Source organism: Anser anser, assembly GCF_964211835.1.
Source record: "Anser anser genome assembly, chromosome: 1".
NCBI classification, from domain to species: domain Eukaryota; kingdom Metazoa; phylum Chordata; class Aves; order Anseriformes; family Anatidae; genus Anser; species Anser anser.
Genome location: NC_139720.1, coordinates 59830992 through 59851073, shown reverse-complemented (window position 1 = coordinate 59851073; position 20082 = coordinate 59830992). Strand labels below are relative to the sequence as shown.

At 38.4% G+C, this 20082-nt stretch overlaps 1 protein-coding gene across 18 annotated transcripts in view; it reads left to right on the top strand.

Moving 5' to 3' along the window:
• The window catches only part of LOC310887024 (uncharacterized protein), a 211546-nt gene that overhangs the window by 120048 nt on the left and 71416 nt on the right, over nt 1-20082 (top strand). For 5 of the 18 annotated variants that reach the window (XR_014575597.1, XR_014575600.1, XR_014575601.1 and 2 more), the window contains one exon: nt 18138-18287. The exons of the other annotated variants lie outside the window; for them this stretch is intronic. The gene's annotated coding sequence lies outside the window, so the exon portion shown is untranslated. The remainder of the gene's footprint in view (nt 1-18137; nt 18288-20082) is intronic. 18 annotated transcript variants of the gene reach the window in all.

Sequence of the window (20082 nt, the reverse complement as noted above, 5' to 3'; positions counted from 1 at the left end):
AATTGCACCATTTTTCATGTTGAAAAATCAAAACGTTTTAGACAATGGACAGATATGTAGGACAATAAGGTCTTATTTTCATGCTACAAAATCTATGAGTGTTTTTTCTTATGTGAGTAACTACATTTCAATATATAAAACTGGTTCTGCAGACACTTCAGGATGCAACTTTGTTTAGGAGGGTCATTGTTTCAAATGAGTTGCATACTTGGGGTCAAATTCCTACAAAGAGGTGCAAAAGTTATTAGTTAACCACATATATAATACATTCAGTGTAACTGCTCAGATATGGACAGACATTTATGAGTCTAAGAGTTTGCAGGAGGGGATTGTAAGATCTGGGTTTTATTTTAGATCCCTGTCCTGTTTATTACTTTGTCTGTCCAGAATGGAATGTATGTTTTAGCTGTTAGGTCTGAATCCTGAAAGTACTTAATGCATGTTTAATTTCACTGTTTCTGAAAAAATTTTAAGGTATGTTAACATAAGAAAGATAAAGTTCTCTGGGTGAGAGTGAAAACCTGACTTTCTCATTGAATCCCCATTGGTATCAGCAGAGTCAGGATTTGCACCACTATCCCTGATATATAGGCTTCCATAAGCCACAAGGAGTACATATATACTCTCCGGTTTTGTGTTTTGTTTCAGACCTTGTTTTGGACCTTGTTTTCTGGCACATTTCTACTTAAAAGTCAAGAGACAAAATGCTTATAGGAAGTAACAGCTATCTCATTTATTGCCTGGATGGTCATAATAATGGGTCAGTAATCAGAGGAAGAGCACTGAGTGGTTGTTGTTGTATAGAAGGGATATATCTGTGAATAACATTTCAGTTGGCACATCCTTAAAAGATTGCTAATTGCCACAGCTGATTGCAATGCTCTGTTTGAATAAAGAAAATGAAGGCTGGCTGCCTCAAGACACACTGGGAACATTAAGCCATTTAGGAAGTCCGTAGGAGGATTATCATGACCAAATCTTTGATTGTCTCTAACCTCAACAGTGAAGGAGTTAAGAATTTTTTGCATCTTGAAGCATATAATTGTGCAGTAATTCTAGGGGGAAGGGGCTTCTGAACCCAGATCAGGTCATTCGTTCAAGATCCAGTCAAGTCTTGAAAGTCTCCAACCTCCCTAGGCAGCTTGGCCCGCTGTTTGACTGTACTAATACAGAACACTTCTTCGAGCATGTAGGAACTGCTGAGCAGCTTTTATATGCTTTCTTGGGGTACACAGGAAACAAGAAAAAGTCTTTCCTGGAAGTCAATGCTGAAAAGCAGTGTGAGAAGCTCCCTGGGAGAGCACAGAGCAAAAAGATGCTTCAGTGCATCCTGTTCTTAAAGGTGGTGGGAGCTGGGGTATGGAGCAGCTGTAGGGCGCAATGGGTATGATTATTCACCACTGTGGTATATCTGCTTTCTTCAGAATAGGTTTTTGTGATGCCACCAGTGCCTGGAGAGTCATTTTCAAAATAGTGCAAGTGAAATATCAAATAGTTAACAGAAAGGTTAGTAGCTACTTAACTTAAAAACTGCAGAACTGTACATATGCAGCAAGGATAAAAAGAGCATATATAGCAAAAAATGTGGTACTGTAGCAGTGTTAAATAGACATCAGTCAGGTTTTAAATCAGTGGGAAAGAAAGTTGAATGTAATTCTAACAACCCAAAGATGGTTAGTAGATCTACTGAATGGGTCTTAAGTTGTCTTAAAAATGTGTGAATAATTGAATGGTGTGAAATGTACTAAGAATGTAATACTGTGCAACAATACAGATCTTATTCTTCTGCTAAAACATGTATGCATGCAAACAATCCCTTCAGTGCCTTGTGGAGGACAGTGAAAGCTTAGCAGAATTAGAATGCACTGAGTGAAGTTAGAGGCCAGCTGACTGAAGTGATGGTACAGTTACCATATACAAATATTGGGGGCAAAGCTATCACAATTTCTCTCAACCTGTGAGAAAAGCTGAGTAGGCAAACCTAGATAATTATTATTACTTAACTTTTATTCCTACCCTCACTCCCCTCCGTCCCCAGCCTATGTTTTTGCCATCTTAAGTTAGAAGCTTCTCCTTGGGCAGATAAGTTCAAGTGCTTTCTGCGTGGATTCTAATGACACGTATGATGTATTAAAATCTCTTTGGAAATAATGATTGACAATGTGCTTATCTGGGACAGAATTTATTGTGTTATAAAAATCTATGTAATGTGTGCCCAGAAAAAAAATCCATAAATTGAGTGAGAACTAATATTCAATTGGGATGAGTAAGATTGGTTATTTAGGACACACACAACTATTTGTGCATTGTGACAAAAGAATTCAACTGATCATAAGTAAGGTAATTGGACAAGTGGAAAGACTTCAAAAGAAGGCTACCCAGAGATTCACAAACACATTACTATTTCCAAGCAAACATATTCCCCGATTTATCATAAATATTCAACTGAGCTTGCTGCTGATGGATAATACAGAATGCTGCTGTGATTACAGGAGGATAGGGTTGAGGAGCTGAAACTAATTTTTCTCAGTTTAACGAAGAATCCAAGTTGATACAAGTTTATGCGGATCAGAGACTGCCCTCCTGAAAGAAGACAGTCCGAGGGCGTATCATTTCAACACAGACTTAACTGCAGCAGAACTATATACCCAGACTGGGAAATACAACTGCTGGTTATTGGTTTGGCTTATGGGTGGCTTCATGAGTATGTTTATAAATCACTTGAGGTAAAAACAGACCATATAACACAGGAATTTTTATGAACAAAAACTGCTATACAAATAGCCTTTTTAACCTCAGAAAGTGTCCATGAAATTGAAAAAAATCCTTCCCTTTGAGATCCTGGCTTGAAAAGGGCATGATTAGAATATCCATGATTAGGAGAGGAAACATGAAGTGGTCTATGAGGACTCTTTTCAGGAAGGTCCTTGCCTAAAAACAGCTTTATGCAAAGGTGTTAGAAGTGTAATAGAATATGCTGAGATAAGGAGGACATCACTAGGTAATATCAACATGTCCCTGTTGGAGAAGTGCTAATGGAATTTTAAATCGTCTTTTCTGTTCCTTAGGCCTCATAATGTGTGGTTTTCTTCACCCCAAGGACCCAAGTACATTATCTGATTTTTAAGCATTAACATATTTCTAGGAAACAGAATACCGAAAAACAAAAGAGAAGTGGAGATCATGGGAAGACCTCACTCACTTTTCTCTAAACCTGATTCATAATTTGTTTGAATTATATATATATATATATTTAAATGAAAAAGCTCTTGTTCAAAGGCTTTAAATTGTTGTATGTCACATTTCATCAAGAAACCATTTATAAATTTGTAGTATAATCCCTCCCCTCTCCCATCCCGGACCCCCCTGTCCCTCCAGGACCCCCCCCCCACCCCCGATATGCACACTGGATTCCAGATGAGTTAATAACTGATCATGTTCAACACTCCATAAATTTCTTCTTTTTTCAGCCAACCACTTTTGAATATTTGCATGGGTTAGCAGAAATAGTTTGGTTATGAGAATATATTCTGGAGAGTTTAACAAGTTTATTCACATGAAACATTATTGCAAAACATATCATACATCTCGCTGTACAAAGATGATGTTAGAGACTTAGGGGAAGAAGAACAAAAGTTTCAGTGCCAGAATGTAATGGGTTCCTTGAACCGAAGGTGGTTAACTATGCTTAGCCAAAAGAACTATACATCAAGAATGACAAATAGAGCAGAAAACTTACTCCAAGAATGTACAATAATTACAGTTAACATGTCTGAGAATATTTCAAGGAAAGCAATGGGACTTCTGCTAAGGGAATAGGTTGATGATCTGAACAATGTCCTTTCTTATAAGCATTCATGATGGTTAGTACTCTCAGAAGAAAGAACACCAGGAGACACTGGCTTTGTGTTTCTTGAGTACAAATGTAAAGAAACCAATGTAGCCATTAGAAATGGAAAGCTACAGGAACAGTAAGTATGAACCCCAATGGGTGCTTCCGCTTTTAGAGTTGGATAGGAATCCATGAGCTTCTGAGTGTATGGCAGCACTATGATGATAAAAAAAAGCAAGATCAAAAGTGATCATTGATAACAGAGAGCCAAAAGGCATCAGTACAACCTGTTTATGGGGAAATTGAGATTTTTTTGCCCTGTCTTCTATAGATATTGATTTCTGCTCAACTAAGTGGTTGAATTCATCTGTGGTGCTTGTTGGTTTTGGTTTTGACACTTGCTTTTTTTATCTGAGTCTTCCAAAATTCAAAAACATCTTGAGGGGAAGGGGATATAATTTAGCTACTAAATCCAGTGACCCAGCCCATACCCTATGTCTAATGCCAGGAAATACCAGCACTCCTTTGTGTTACATTACAATGTCTAATATGCTGAAAGAATATTGTCTTTCATTAAATTAAACAATCTTTCAGCAGCTCCTCAAGTAAGTCATATAACCAATAATTTTTTATTGCACAAACAGGGCTGAGATGTTCACTTTGCAGTACAGAATCCTAGTCCTGCTTAGTGGCTAATCTGCATGTTGTTGCCTTCATATTACTGGTGCTGCCTGGAAGAGGACTACTAGTGCCATGCAATCAAAGATATTCATGTGACTGAACTCTAAGTTGTTAGTAGTTCCTCTGATATGTCACATCACTTTGAACGCAGCAGTGCACTTATTTGAAAACAAAACCCCAAACAAAACCCAACTTGTTTCAAGCCTTCAGTGGTGTTATGACTGTGCCACTTCCCAGGTTAAAATAACTTTGCCTAAAAAATCTCAGTTATTTTTCAAAATATGTTATATCCATACACTAGTACACATTGGCTGGACACAAGTACAAACAGAGTCAAATGGTTGCAGAGGAGGCCTGCAGAAAGGGATCGAGGGGCTCTGGTTGGCAGTGGCCTCAACATGAGCCAATAGTGTGCCCTGGCAGCCACGAGGGCAAACTACATTTTGGGGTGTGTTAAACACAGCATGGCCAGCCAGTCAAAAGAGGTTGTTTTCCTGCTATATTTAGTACTGGTGCAGCTTCACTTTGAATATTGCAAGCAGTTCTGGACCCCACAATATAAAAAAGGTATTAGTGTGCTTGAATGTGTCCAGAGGAGGGCAACAAAGTTGGTAAAGGGCTGGAAGGCAAGTTCTGTGAGGAGAGGCTGGGGACACTTGGGTCGTCCAGTCTGGAGAATAGAAGGATCAGAGGTGACCTCATTGCTCTTTGCAACTTCCTGAGGAGGCGAAGTGCTGGCCTCTTCTCCCTGATAACTGATGGTAGGATGCATAGGAATAACACAAAGCAGCACCAGGGCATGTTCAAACTGGATATTAGGGAAAGATTTATTTACCATGGGGGTAGTCAAACACTGGAATAGACTTTGTAATGAGGTCATTGATATCCCATGTCTGTCAGTGTTCAAGAGGCATTTGGATAATGCCCTTAATAATGCTTTAACATTTGCTCATATTGCAAATTTCTGCGTTATAATTAGCATTTTTGATGTTGCAATAGGAGTTTATTGGAAAAGACTACTTCAAAGCGTACCTATATGGTCTGCTGCAGAGCACTGAACTTTCTTCTCATGTGTACATTGATGTTTGCTGAAAACCTCTAATATTAAAAAAAGTCAAAACTTGACGTTCTATTAAAAAATTGTAGTCATTCTATTCCTAGAAAATAAGAGCATTCAGAAGATATTTTCTGCTCACAAATAAAAATGGAAACATTTTCTCCCTTACAGACATAAGTATGTAATTTGAAATTATGGTCATGATGGATTCAGAAAGTTTGGTGTAGTAATTTGTCCTTACCAAAAAGGTAGCAATATTAGTAACAACTCTAATGCAGAAAACAGTGGACAATTAACAGGGACAATAAACTTTGAGGAAAGGTGAAATTAGATTTCAGATAAATGTATTAACAATTGATTCTATATATCTAAATTGCTGTGTGCTACAGCAATGCAGATCTCAACCTTCAGTCACCAATGGCAGAATTTGTCTTATACCAGTTAAAAGTGTTTTGATATATCTTGATTAGATATCTGTCTGCCAATTCTGAAATTTTAGCAAAGCAGTGAAAATTTGGCCTGCAGTCTAGGAGATGTAGGTTACTTTGGGAGCCAATGAGGTAACCTGGATAGTATTTTGTAAGGATTGGATTGGATTTTGTGTTGGATTAGACAAGATATATCTGCCCAAGTCTTCTCTCTCTGGCAGTGTCTGATGGCAGATACTTAGGGAAGAACATAAAAAGTTAGCATATGGACAGATGCTTCTGCTGCTATAACTCTGATATAGAAGCTTGCAGACCCAGAGACTGTAACTTTGTATTTAATGCAGCTTGAATTATTTGCCTTTCTGTAAGTCTATCATAACACTTCATGAACACACTTTCGCACTTCTTTGCAAATACTTCAATGAGTTCCACGCTTTAATTACACATTAATAAAATACTTCTTAGTTCAATGGGTAGTTAACACTGTAGTTTGGCCCCTGTCGGTGAACGATGACTAATTGTGACTTACAGAAGTTCTGTGCCTTTAACTGTCATTTGTCTCTTTTTCAAGGCTAAAGAGTTTTAGGTCGATTTACCCTCAGACCTAGGCTGCCCCATGTTGTTGATCCTTCTTGTCTTTTCATTTTGTTTTGTACTGTTTCTAGTTCTGGCATATTCTTTTTGAGGAGAGATGACCAGAACCATTCACATGGTGGCTTTATAACATTTTCTGTTTTGATATTGACAGCAGATGCTTAAGTAAATTAGAGTAGGATATCATACAGAATGACTGCAGTTAGCTAGTGGCACAATAGTCTTTTTGTTGGTTAGAAATTTCTACAGCAAAGACTAACCCTAATTCTCTTATCCACTTTATTGTGTGGGCCTGCATGTTTCAGTTTAGGGGGGAAAATGGTTGAATAAATAAATGAACTCCTAAAACTAGAGGAGGGAAGAAGCAATGTGAAACTGTGGCCTAAGAAATAATCTGCATTAGAATTGCAGAAATAGTTGCTTTTTTGAAACTTCAGGGAGGAGGTGAGGGGGTGAGTGGGGAGAGTAGAAATTCAGTGGTTGAACCCAAAAGAAATAAGTACTTGTGGTCAGCCCCAAATCAAATTTTTGTGTGAATTAAAACATCGAAAAAAATAGTCATTGCCAGTATGTATGGAGAAAATAGTTTCAGGGTTTTTAGGGTCTGATCTCAACAGCAGAGGTTCTCAACAAATATTCACTCTTTGCACCATATGCTTTCATGACCCATTGTAACCCTGCATCCTGTTGCTGTGAATAGGAATAAAGGCCTTCCTATACATGTTTTCATTTTTTCTGTTTCTGAAAGAAATGAGATGTTGTTTAACAGCAAATCTAATTTGGATGTGATTATTACTGTTGAGAGAATAAGTGGCTGGCTGGCTGGGTAGGGAGCCAAAAAAGGTTTCTAACCACAAGCAAAGAGAATGGGACTCAAGCAAAGATGGGACTCAGCAACTCCATGCCCTTGCCAAAAGGTCAACACTGGGCTTAAAGGAAGGTCCTTCTCGCAGGCATAAAGAAAACATCATCACATAACTAATCTGTGGCATTCCCCAATACACGATATGGTCCCAAAAGACCTGTAAGCATGTGAAGCATGTGTGAAGAGATCATAATCATGTAGTGCTAGCAATGAGAAGGTCTAAAGGAAAGACACAGAATTATGGAGTTCTTTTTTTTCCCCCCTTTTTTTTTTAAATTTATTTATTTTTGTATCTCTACAAAAGAAACAGGTTCATGGGTTGTTTTTTTTTTTGTCTTTTTTTTTTTTTTCCTGAGGGCAAAGACTTGGATGCTCTGCTCTGTTCACAAGTGTCGTCTTGGCTGTGAATGGTTTGAAGTAACTGAGGAAAAGGGATGAGTCCCTGTGTGAGAACCCCTTCATCTTCCCCATCTTCTTATTGAGAAGTCAATAACCATACAAGAACTGCATGATTATGAGGTGGGAGGTGGTGGGGAAGAGAGTAAGGAAAGCAGGATGTAGGAATTATATTTTTTTTGTGCTGCCCCACCCTATCCTTGTAAAGAACCACATCAACAAGAACAGCCGGCGAACTATAAGATCTTAGGCTCAGATAGGGAAGATATTTAACTCCACCCTGAAATTCCTGAGTTTGTGCAGTCCCCAGATTCCTAGGCTCCTTGGAAATTTTCTTTGGCAAAGGTTTTAATGACAATGTAGAACAAGTGGAAGTTAATATAACAGAAGATTGCCAAGAAGTGTCCAGTGTATTGCGGTCAATAGGTTGTATAACCTCCATTATTCCAAAAGAGATGTTTCACTTTAGGCACAGTGGGCTTGTTCTGGGTCAGTTAGAGTCTTTCTTTAATGCTTACATCTCCACTGCATGCTTGCATCACTACACTTGCAAAGAAACTGCAATTTTCAAATTGTACCACAGTTTGTACAGAGCCAGTAGCTATTGTACATGCCTAGAGTACAACTGTGAACGCTATCCCCCAGTTAGCTTGAAAGGGAGAGTGTTCAGGAGTAACTCTGTCAGGAGTAACTGGATGGGTAAGTGTTACTTATAAAAATAGAAAGCATTGCTTGCAAGAAGAACTGCAATTTCCTACATGCATCTGTTAATTTATAAGAATTACAAAGAAGTCATTTAAATTATGTAAACAGTCTGGGAATACTTTATGTTTAGAAAATTCAATCAGAAATCAAAATTGGGTGTACTTTTTAATATTCTTAAAACAAAACAAAACAAAACAAAAACACTAAAACCCCCCTACAGAAAGAAAATATTATTGTAAAAGGTAGTTTTGCCAGATCCCCAATTTTCTATCACAGAATTTCAACAAAAATGAAAAAGTAAAAATCAAACAGCCCAAAGAACAAGAAAGATCAAATGAAATCTATGAAGTGAATCTCTTAAAATGGAAGGGGTAGCTGAAATTCTGTGAAGAAAAAAATATTAAGCTGTGTGGCCCACAATGGAATATTTGGGGAGTGTACCGAGACTTGTCTATGTCTTGTTGATTTGCTCTGAAACTGCTAAACAGCTAATGAAGCAAAAGTTCAACTCAAAACGTTTAATCTAGAGCTGACTGAAAAAAACATTTGGAGCAAAACACTTCAATATAAAATGGCTTTTTTCCAAAACCAGAACTTTCAGGAAAAGTTTTCATTTTTTTTATTGGAAGCAAATATTTTGGTCTTCTGTTCCCCTTCTCTTTTTTCTTCCTGCTTTCTCCTGCCACTGAATATAATGTAAAGACTAATGTGTAGGGATTACTTACTCCCAAAATTTTCATTTTTTGCTCTTTTTCATTTGTGACCTTCCAAAACATTCTCAACTATGGAAATGTTGCAGAGTAACAACAACAACAACAAAAAGTCTTGTAACCATGCAACTTTTCCACAATAGAGAAGGCTTTGAAGATTGTAGGATAGTAAAAATATGCTTTCTTCTGAATAACCTTAGTGATGTTCACTGAAAATGAATGGGCTCAAAAATAGAAGATTCATTTAAAATCTTATAAAACCATACTTCAAGCCATATATGTAATGGCAATATCAATATCTTTTGTAAAACTTTTTCCATTTTTTTTTCCCAGCATCATACATTTTAATGTTAGGAAGTACCACCATATTATCTGGTTTTCCTGTACATGCATGTCACCTGCATAGCATGTCAACAGTTAGTCCTGTTTGAGCTTATAACTATGCCCCATTAATGTGGGACCTTCTGGGATTGCTAGTGAACCTCTGTTTTGTTCATAACCTCTACAAGGATGCTCTTGACCAGATCTTGAAACTTTAATAGCAATAGATTTTAATAGCAAGGTCATGCTGGCAGAAGCATCTGATGCAGACCCCCCAGAGAAGGGCAAACTAATTGCTGCTGGAGCTTCTTGAGTGACAGTCAGGTGTTAGGGCATGAATGTGCCAAGCCAGCCTCTCACTACACCACTACAAATCTCAAAGTTTGCCAGGCTTTCTAACCTGCTGATTGGCAAATAACTACTGCACAGCACCATTGTCGTGGTCCCACCAAAGTAAAATCTACTGACACTGAAGGAAGAATTATTTGGCTTCCCTTGGCTGTGAACAACTTGTGTGTTCACCACCATTTGAGGATGGCTAGTGGCAGGTCTGGGAGAAGAGTTGAGGGGCACAAACACAACAGACAGTGGCATGGAGCTCTGGTTTTGAAACAGGAAAGACTTTTGCAGCATCCTAGATTTTATAGAATGGGTGCAAGAAAAGTATGTCAAGAGAAGGCAACAAGTAGCTGTGAGACTAGGAAGAAGTCCAAGAGTGATTCTAGATTTTAAACAATATATGATCAAGATTAAAGGCTAAAGGAAGAAAACAATCTCAAAGGAGTAAAAGAATCATACAAGAGCTTTTTGTAGTTGTGAGGAAGGAGGGGGAAAATATGTAGAAGAGCATTTAAAGTAGAGAAACATAACATAGGAAAGAAAAGTAATGATTTGAGAAATGTGTGTCAAAGTTGATTCAGAAATAATAGCTTTGAGTAGGTGTGAAGGGAAGAAAAAAGATCGCAAAGGAAGTGGCAGGGAATACAGAAAACACATGGGGATGAAAAAAGTCAGAAGCTCAGAGAAATATAACAAGGAATTGTAAGGAGGAACGTTTTGGGGTAAAAGGCAGGCTGATATAGGCATGCAAAGAAGCCATTATCTTTTTTTTTTCCTTTTTTCTTTGTCTCTGCTATTGTTTATATTCCACTGAGGACAGTGGGATCTTTCTATCCCTGTCAGTGCTGCTGATACTACCTCTGGGTTGGTTGGTGCGATAGTCATATGTGGTGATTTTACTGTGCTAGGCAGCTGAACTCCACCACAACCGTGTCATTGGAGGCTTTACACAGAAACTAGAAGAATATGATTTTACGTACTGTCAACGATGCATGTGTAGCTAACAGGACAGGAATCAAGCCTACACTGACTCTAGAAAATTCACCAATGCCAGGGAATGTTCCTGAGAACTGAAGACCTCTTTTCTCTATTAAATTGTTAGCACGGATGCTGGCAATACTCTGACCCAGGTCAGATAGCACTGTTCTTGACAATTCCCAAGGACGGTTTGGGAATTAGTGCATGCCAAAGGTAGTTCCCAGTAGGCAGTTTGGATACACGCGGCCCAGTTTGGCCAGTGAGGGATATGAATGGGATTGAGGCAGTTTGCTCTCTGCCAGATGTCCTTTGGGCCAGGGAACATTTCTTAGCACAATTTATAGCATGGATGCAGCCAAAGAGTGCATTTCTTTAAACAAGAGGATGCAGTTACTTCTTAGCTTAGAGCAAGGTTGGCTTCCTTTAGATAGGAAAAGGTAAAAAAGTTTAAAGCTACTGGAAGAGCAGCCCCAAGTCTGAGTACAAGAGGCAACATACACCAAGCAGCAGAAGCACCTCCAGGCAATGGAAGAATGGTGAGTTGTGGAATTAGATGTGCCAGTAGAAATCTTGAGGTGAGGGGCAGAGGTAACTAAGTAGAAGATGGAGCTGTGTCTGGATGCACTGAAACCATTGACTTCCATGCTCAAGAGTATTAGTGCTGCGTTTGAACAGATGATATAACACATGGAGTTCTGTCCATGGTCGCACTCATAGGCAATAAGGCATAATATTGTGTATGAAAGTGGGTGGTGTTTCTTGCTTAGTGTCTTCTCTAGTTGCTATTTTCATGAAAATACATGTGGTGAGTTGTGGTGCTGTATGCAGGACACTCAGTTATGAAAGACTTGGATCTAGTATGAAACATGCAAAAGCCTAACTTGCAAATTGGCAGATGATCTCATGGAGAGACCTGGAGGTTAGGTACAACTAGACCCGAAAGTACACAGTTTTCAGGTTTCTTTTCACCTACTGTTAGCATTAGTCAATGCCCATGACATGTTGAAGATGGAAGACGCTTTATAAACTTAACACATTTACAATTCATTTAATTTTATTGGCTCATATCATTGGTTCTTTTGTATCTAGAAGCAACCAGTCAGATGAAATAAAATGTTTAATTAAAAAAAAGAAAGTTTGTTAATGCAAATAGCACATCAATGAAGACAGTATTTTATTGGGCCAGAAGTGTTGCTCTTCTCTGTAAGCAAGCAGAACCTACAGGAAGATTCTGAACTTTTGCAGGATGTTGGAGTGTTGGAGCAATTGGAGCAATGGAGCAATGTGCTGTGATTTTTGTCAAAATCCTCTGGACTTGTGTTCTCCATCTGTTTCCATTCAGGTCAAGTGCACATGCTTCTCATTTATTACTGTCTGTCATCTGCATGACAGGAACACCTAGAGGCCCCACCTGAGATCAGCTCCTGCCAGTCCTAGACACTGTACAGAGACTGACTCAAACAGTTTACAGTCCAAAAGGCTATGACAAAAAAAGGATGAAGTAAAATGAATTCAGGTGAAAAATCAAGAGATGCAATGCAAGCACATTATGATGAAATCCTGTCCTCGTGTCAGTAAAAGTTTCATTTCCATGTAACCTGGATTTGTACCCCAGCTGACTTGTCCAAATTGTCCAAAACTACAGAGGAAGTCTGCATCAGAGACAGGAATTGAACTCAGAGTCCCTGTCCAGTGACACCATCCTTCCTGCCAAAGGGGTAAAATGATTTAGACGTGCCCAATGCGTGGCCCTCTGAATGAAATTAATGGAAGCTATATTAATGGGAGGCCTACAGGCTTGGGCCATTTGTTTCTGCTCCATGCTTTTCCTTCACATCTTCGTTCTGATCACAAGAGAGATGAATAAACTCAGCAGGTTCACAAAGAAGGCATATATGAATCTTTCACAGCCAGAGTGTAAGCTTAGGGTTGGAATAAGTCCAAAGCCTCAAAAGGAAATTCAGTTGAAATGACCAAGTTTTGCCTGATTTGGGGTCAAAACCTAGTGAAAACAACACTTCAGATGGTTTCTGTATAAAAACATAAAGCCACCCAGATTTATAGAAAACCACCTCAAATTTTCTTACTGTGAAGCCAGGTTCAGAAAGAAGGCATGGAAAATTGAGTAATACTGCCCAAGTTCCAGGTTAATGGCAAAGGTTCAAAATATTTTAAACCTGCTCCATTCTAGATTCATTTCACTTCTAAAACTTGGCATAAATCCAACAGCTACCTGAAATGGTACCAAGACACTTCCCAGTTATTTGTAGTCTCTTCAACCAAAGTTTAGTATTTGCTAAACTTTTTGTTCTGTTTCATGACATCTACGTTTACAGCTCCTTCCTCAGGGACTCACATTGATACTGTCAGAAAGCTCCTGACTTCCAGTGTCCCTTGGAGTTTTAGTTTCAAGAATTTAACTTCTAGATAGGTCCAAGCAAAGGAGATAAAACACTGAGGTCTAAATTAAATATAGTCTGAGAGTTCTCCACAATGACATACCACCAGCATGTGTCAGTGAAAATACACTGTTATAAAAATATAGCAAACCAGTTATTTTGGTGAAGCTATAGCTCATGAAGTCTTGTTCTTGCAACAGTTGATAGTAGTCAGATTTAGCTTGGATATTCTAAAAGGCCTTTATGTTCTCTGTGTAATGTGAGATAATAATCCTTCCTGTGGACTGAAACTTTATGGTATTAGGTAGTGAATTAAAGATATGCAAACAATGATGTACTAGCCAATTTTGTATTGCAAGAACCGTGGAAAATAACACCTCTCAAGACAGAAGGGTCCTGGTTCAAATCACACTGAAAATACATGCACTTCAGTTCTTCATCAAATGCGAGCATGTGTACACTGCTTTAGTCTGGAGTAGACAGTCACTAGCTTTTAATCAAGTCAAGTGAAAAAATTGCTATGTTTTCTATAAAGTCTTTCTCTGTAGGAAACTCTGAATGATGAAACGATAATGAGGCATTCAAGAAAGAAAGAACTGGAACTCACTAAATGTGTTTAAAAGCTCTTTGATAAAAGAGAAGTTGTGTTCACAGACATACTTGAGTTCTGGTATCCCATGCTGCCTGTTATCTGTGATAAGCTAAGAAAAACTGCTCATCATGCTGTTCCTACAATGTTCTCCTTTAAATCATTTCCATCACAAATCTAAATCAGGATAGTAATGTTATTCTAGGAATAAAATACAAAAAAATAACTACTACTGCATAAGGCAACACACCAGTAATTGTGTGTGTGAATTTTTAGTAGTTGCCTAGTTGTCTTTAGCCTTTTCTGAATGGAGAAGAGTTTTCATTCAAAAATAAACACTGTTTCAGTTTTATTTAAAGCCTGCTAAAGTTAGAAGTGGTTATCACATTATATGAGTACCATTCCTCTTTTATAATACTGGGAAACAAAGATGCAAGAGAAAGTAAAAAGGAGGATATGCAAGTTTCAAGTCAACTATCTGACACCTAGCCTTGAAAGGAGAGGCCCATTTTAGAATCAGTTTACTTACATTTGTATTATGTTTGCTGTCAGATGTACAATAGCTGGTAGGACACAGGTGACCTAGGGAACTGCCTGGAGTTAGATCCTACAAAAATTACAAAGGAGGAATCGTGTCCAATCTATGAGAGATTGATAAATGTTTTGATAAGAAAACTTTGATTTCATTTCAGTGCTACCATCTGGTGGGCAAAATGCAGACAGCAAAAATCACATTGTTATTACACTGGAACATTCTGATACAGTGAGTTTTTGTTTTACTTTGTGAAGGAAACATAAGATATTATTAAAACAACTTGAACATCTGGTTTGGGGATAAAGTCATTTTGCAGTGCTGCTGCCAAGCCTCAGGGCCAAGCACAAAGAGAACAACCTTCCCTTCCAGCCTCTCTATAACGTTTAACACCAAACTGTAAAATTTCATGTCCAACACAAATGAAGAACAAACTATACTGAAGCTATGGCTGTACATGTCTAGAGAAATTCACCTGATAGTTGGAATGTCAAAGAACTATAAGGGATTAAAACTGCAGAATTACAAAAGCCAACAGCAGGGAAAGAGAATCTAGTTTATTTTACTATGGGTAAGTTAAAGACAAAGTTACATCAGGCATTCTGAGAAAAGAAGAGGAAAAGAAAGTCACTAGGAAATCTTTGTAATTATGTATTGAAAGGCTCTGCTAAGATGCCTTAATGAAGAGCAGTGCTGTTTTCTGTGGTACACTTAGAACTTGCAATGAGAAGGTGGAAACACCGGGCAGATCTGACCTTCTCCAACTACTGCCTGAACTTTGAGGATCTGGAAGAGAAGTGACTAATCATTCCAATTTTGTATCACTTACTCTCAAACGACTCTGACCCCAAACCTCCAACATTTATATAAACTCCCCCCATGCCCCCCCCCCCCCCCATTAAAATGTACTGTCATACATCAGATGACTTGAAATTTACAAAACCTTCAGGGAGATTTTCCTGAAAACTTCTCTTCAGATTTGAAGTCCTGGTGTCATTAACCTTAGTGTGGCCGACATTTCACACATGATATTCTTATTCTTTCCTATACTGTAATTTTCTCAGATGTAAATAAGAATTAGTCATTGATGTTTCTAATGCTACAAGTCCCTACTCCAATGCTCTGTTCAGCCATCTGTACACACCCAATGTGAAACTGTTGTTTAAAATGTGATTGAAAGTGTATCATACCATCTAGGATCACCATAACCTTTAATCTGGCATAAATTTATGAAAATATAATCCAGTTTAGCAAAATTTAATCAATAATGCTTTTGTTGGTGGTGGTTGGTGGGTTTTTTTGTTTGTTTGTTTGTTTGCTTTTTGTTTTGTTTTGAGCAGGTGTGAATATGCCATCGCTGCTTCCAGCGTTTGATACATGAAATTCTTTGGTTTGACTCAGCAGACTTTGTATAGTAATCTTCTGTGTTTAACTGCTGATAGTGTTATTTTTTGAGTTTTAGGTAATGTAAATCTACTACTCCAGAAGGTCAGCCAGTAGGTGACTTAATGTCTCTAGAAACTTCCTCTAATGAGTACAACAGTATTTCATGATAACTTCAACCTTGGTAATAAGGTTCACAGAGATCTGGTCAAGCATTCCAAAACTTCAGCTTCATCAGGAAATTTGTACTGTAGTTGAATGGGAATAAATAACCATTTTCTTAGATTTGTCTCATATATTCCTCTTCTGAGTTCCTGCCAGCTTGTCTGCTAGAACAAATATCCATTCTTTCAGTATAGATTAAAGTGAATTGTATTTCTCCTACTACAATCTTGGCTCTTGACTTACAAATGATAATGATCAAATGCAAGAAAGACTGAGACGAGTTACTACATTATATGTAAAGAAATGAAAACCATTTTTTTGACTATTCATAAAATATGTTTCTGAGCTTTGAGCGCCTCTACACATTTTATGTTGAAAAGGCAAAAAAAAAATAAAATTAGAAATTCTCAGCTTTTAATGCCAGAAAGGCAGAACAGAACAGCTGCTGTCCATTTAATCTGATTTCCTATAGCAGATATTTGAAGAGAATATGGAAGTTCAGTGTGGCTTTGGGGTGTTTTGTTTTGCTTTGCTTGTTAGCTTTTTTTTTTTTTTTTTTTTTTAATGCAAGCTTATTACCATTATTTGTGGAAAGTTCTTTTGCAGTATCCCAGAAACTGCTCCTATTGAGACCTCCTATACATAGGAAATGACACAATTCTGCTTCTCTCAGTGCCCTGTAATTTTTGTGGGCCAGTGCTTTTTGGAACAACTTTTGCAAAATGCTGAACTTGAAAGGACCTTGGGGGCAACCTGGGGGATTGCTACCGTGCACTTTCCCTGGGCTTAACTGTCCACTAGGCACCTGCTCTTCATACTTCATCATACTCTTGTCTGGGCTAGGCAAAACTTACCTGAGCTTGTTCAGACATTCGGGGCACTGTACGGACCCAGTTAACCTAGGAGGCAATGTTTTGTTTTCCCTTATAGCAAAGTCACCTCAAAACTGTTGAGCCCAGAAGAGGAGCTGCTGCAATCTAGTATGACATGATCTTCCCACTGTGGGAAGCATGGCTGCATGTCTCCCAGGACTGGGACCTCAGAGGGATCTGGGAATCTGGAGCAGCTGCCTTACACCAGGGTCAGCATCCTGATTCCCTGATACCGGCCTTCATCTCCAGCTGAATTCAAAGCTTAGCATATGCTTTAACTCCCATAGAGATGGGGTCTTTGTCAGAGAGGCAACTGATTTTAGCTCTCCTTAAACTAAATTATACTGGATTCTTATCTTTCCCCCTTTATTTCAAGCCTTTCTTGTATAACACCAGCCATAACTTATTCCCTAGGAATTCCTTTATTTAACATACTTCTTCTTTTTGATTGCCGTGGTATCTTTTAGAAGGAGATCCAGTTCTAATTTGAAGACTTGATCTCATAAGTTTTTCTTCCCCTCCTCAATATTCAGTGACCCTGATACATATGTGTGTAAGCGTTTATTTATTTCTTGGCTTAGAAATAGAACAGTATATTGCCAGGGAAAAGACATAAATAGCATGCCCAAAAGAAAAGAGTGAAAAGAAAACTGTAAGGATTCCTTACTCATATTTTAGTGCCTCTTCAAGAAAAATTGTTTTTGACACTTCTCACAATTTTTGGCTTGCTCTTGTGGCAGTTTACAATAACCATTTTGAGGTAACTGTTCTTTACAGAAAAGGACTGGATAAAGCAACTCTATCAGGATAGGATACTTGTAGTACTGTAGGATCAACATTCCTTTGAGATGACTCAGGAAACCTGCTAGGTTTTCCCTTTCAGTATACATTTTTTTCTGATGACCCACACAGATGAGTAAGTGAAGGTTGTCCTGGGCTCTGCTCTTCCATACGTGATCTGTTTGCCACCACTGGAATGACCTGCTCCTTCACAAAGCTGTTCTGACCTTCATATTTTCTTTATCACAGACCACAGTAGTATCAGTGTTAAGAATGCTCAGAGATATTCCCAAAAGAGGCATATGGGGCTGCTTACTTCCTCCACAGGAGATCCAAGTTAATTTTTAAACTGAAATGAGAGCAACAAAGATGGAGTCCAGTAAAGACATATCAATATGTCTAGCAATACTAGATTTGAGAGAAGCAATTTCCTGTATTTGATGTTTTAGCATGATGAGTGGTGAAGTAATGACTATTTTCAATAACAGCCTTTTTTTTTTTTTTTTTCTAGTGGAAGTTCATTCCCTTTTCATACAGCAGCTGTTTCCTACATGATGACTTTAAGGCTGCACACATTACAGAGAGTTATTTAAAGCGACAATGGCTGGATGTGCTTCAAATATGTCAGAAGAGAACCCTACTGACCATCAAAGTGCCTCGAGTGGGTAGCATGGGATCAGAAGGTGTACAATTGTATTCCTATCAGTTAGAAACCACAAGAGTCCATGTACCCTGGCTTTTTTTTATTAATCTGTGCATTAGCAATAATTTCACATGCATTCTGCCAACTCCCTAGGCTTGCCTGGTTGCAGGGTTCCTTCTGCCAGATTTTTCAGCATGTTTTCTAGAGCCCCTCTCTGGGGGATCAGTCCCACCTCTGTTATGTCAGAATGGATAACCAGGCACTTACCTCAGTAAGTTATCAGAGCTTATACAATATTTCCCAGCAGGCTTCGCTCTGGATAATAGGGCAGGCTGTCTCTGGAAAACACTAAGGATTTGTGTTGAAGTCCTTTTAGAAGCTATGGCAATAAAAGGCTTAGAGTGATAGTGGCTATTGAGAATTTGTTTTCTCCATTGTTGTTGAGGTATATATATCAACATATATATACATATACTAACACATATATATATTAGTTTATTCCTCATTCATCTTTTTGTTTGTTAGTGATAGTATCCATTCATGTTATGAACTCTGAATGCTCTTATGATCCTTTTGTAGCCAGCAATGATGTCTGGCACTAGAATATTTGATTGTGGACAGCAGAAGAGAAAGTGAAAATATAACCTTCCTATAGAAATAGTAGAAATTTCACAGGAGAAGACTGAATATACAGATTACAGAACAACTCTCCCATGTAACTGGCTGGCTTCCTAGGCCTTTGCAATTTACAATTAATGGCACTAGGTCACCATTTACCTGCTTTTGCTGATTTTTTTTGAATAGTACCACAGCATCATGAGTGAAATTCTTGAATTCCTGCACTCACTTTTCCAAGACCCAGTAGACTCTGGTGAAATCATCAACCTAGTAGAATCATATAAAGGTTTGGGTTGGAAAAAACTTAAAGATCATCTAGTTCCAAACCTTCTGCCATGGGTAGTGGACACCTTCTGCTAGACCAGGTTGCCCAAGGCCCTAACCAACCTGGCTTTAAACACTTCCAGAGATGGGCATCCGCAATGTTTCTGGGCAACCTGTTCCAGTGCCTCATCACTCTCTGAGTAAATAATTTCTTCCTTATATCTAATCTAAATCTTTCTTCATTTTTTTTTTTTTTTGGTCTAAAGCCATTACACCTTGTCCTATCACTACACTCCCTGACAAAGAGTTCCTCTCATGCTTTCTTGTAGGCCCCCTCTAGGTACTGGATGGCTGCAATGAGCAGCACATTCTCCCCAGAGCCTTCTCTTCTCCAGGCTGAACAACCCCAATTCCCTCAGCCTGGCATTTCACCATACCTATGGAACATGTTCTAAAGATTTTCATTAGTTTACCATTACAATTCATCTCTACAGATGGAAAAAGAAAAGGCATTTTTGAAAGTTCTGTGGCCACTAATCCCTGCCTTGGGGCAGAACTGGTTATGACTTGACATTTTCAAATGTGAGGTTCCCCAGTGTCTGAGAGCTGCTCCCTGCACTGCTGTGATGGGACAAGGCAAAGCTGAGAGTTTCACTTTTCATTAGAACACCATTCCCATGAGTCCAAACTGTCAGTGGTAAAATACAGGCTGAGTATATTCCTATTGAAGTAGATTATTATGTTTGCATGTTGTCAGTAAGAACTAAACCATGGTATTTTATACACTTCTGTTGAGAAGCTGGGTCCCCTTTTACAGTAACAGAAAAAACTCGTGTTTTTTCATGGGAATTATAATGAATGGTTAGGGCCAAATCTTAAATGAGAGGTAATTCTGTTTTTGGAGAGACAGTTAAAAGCTGATCTTCACTGG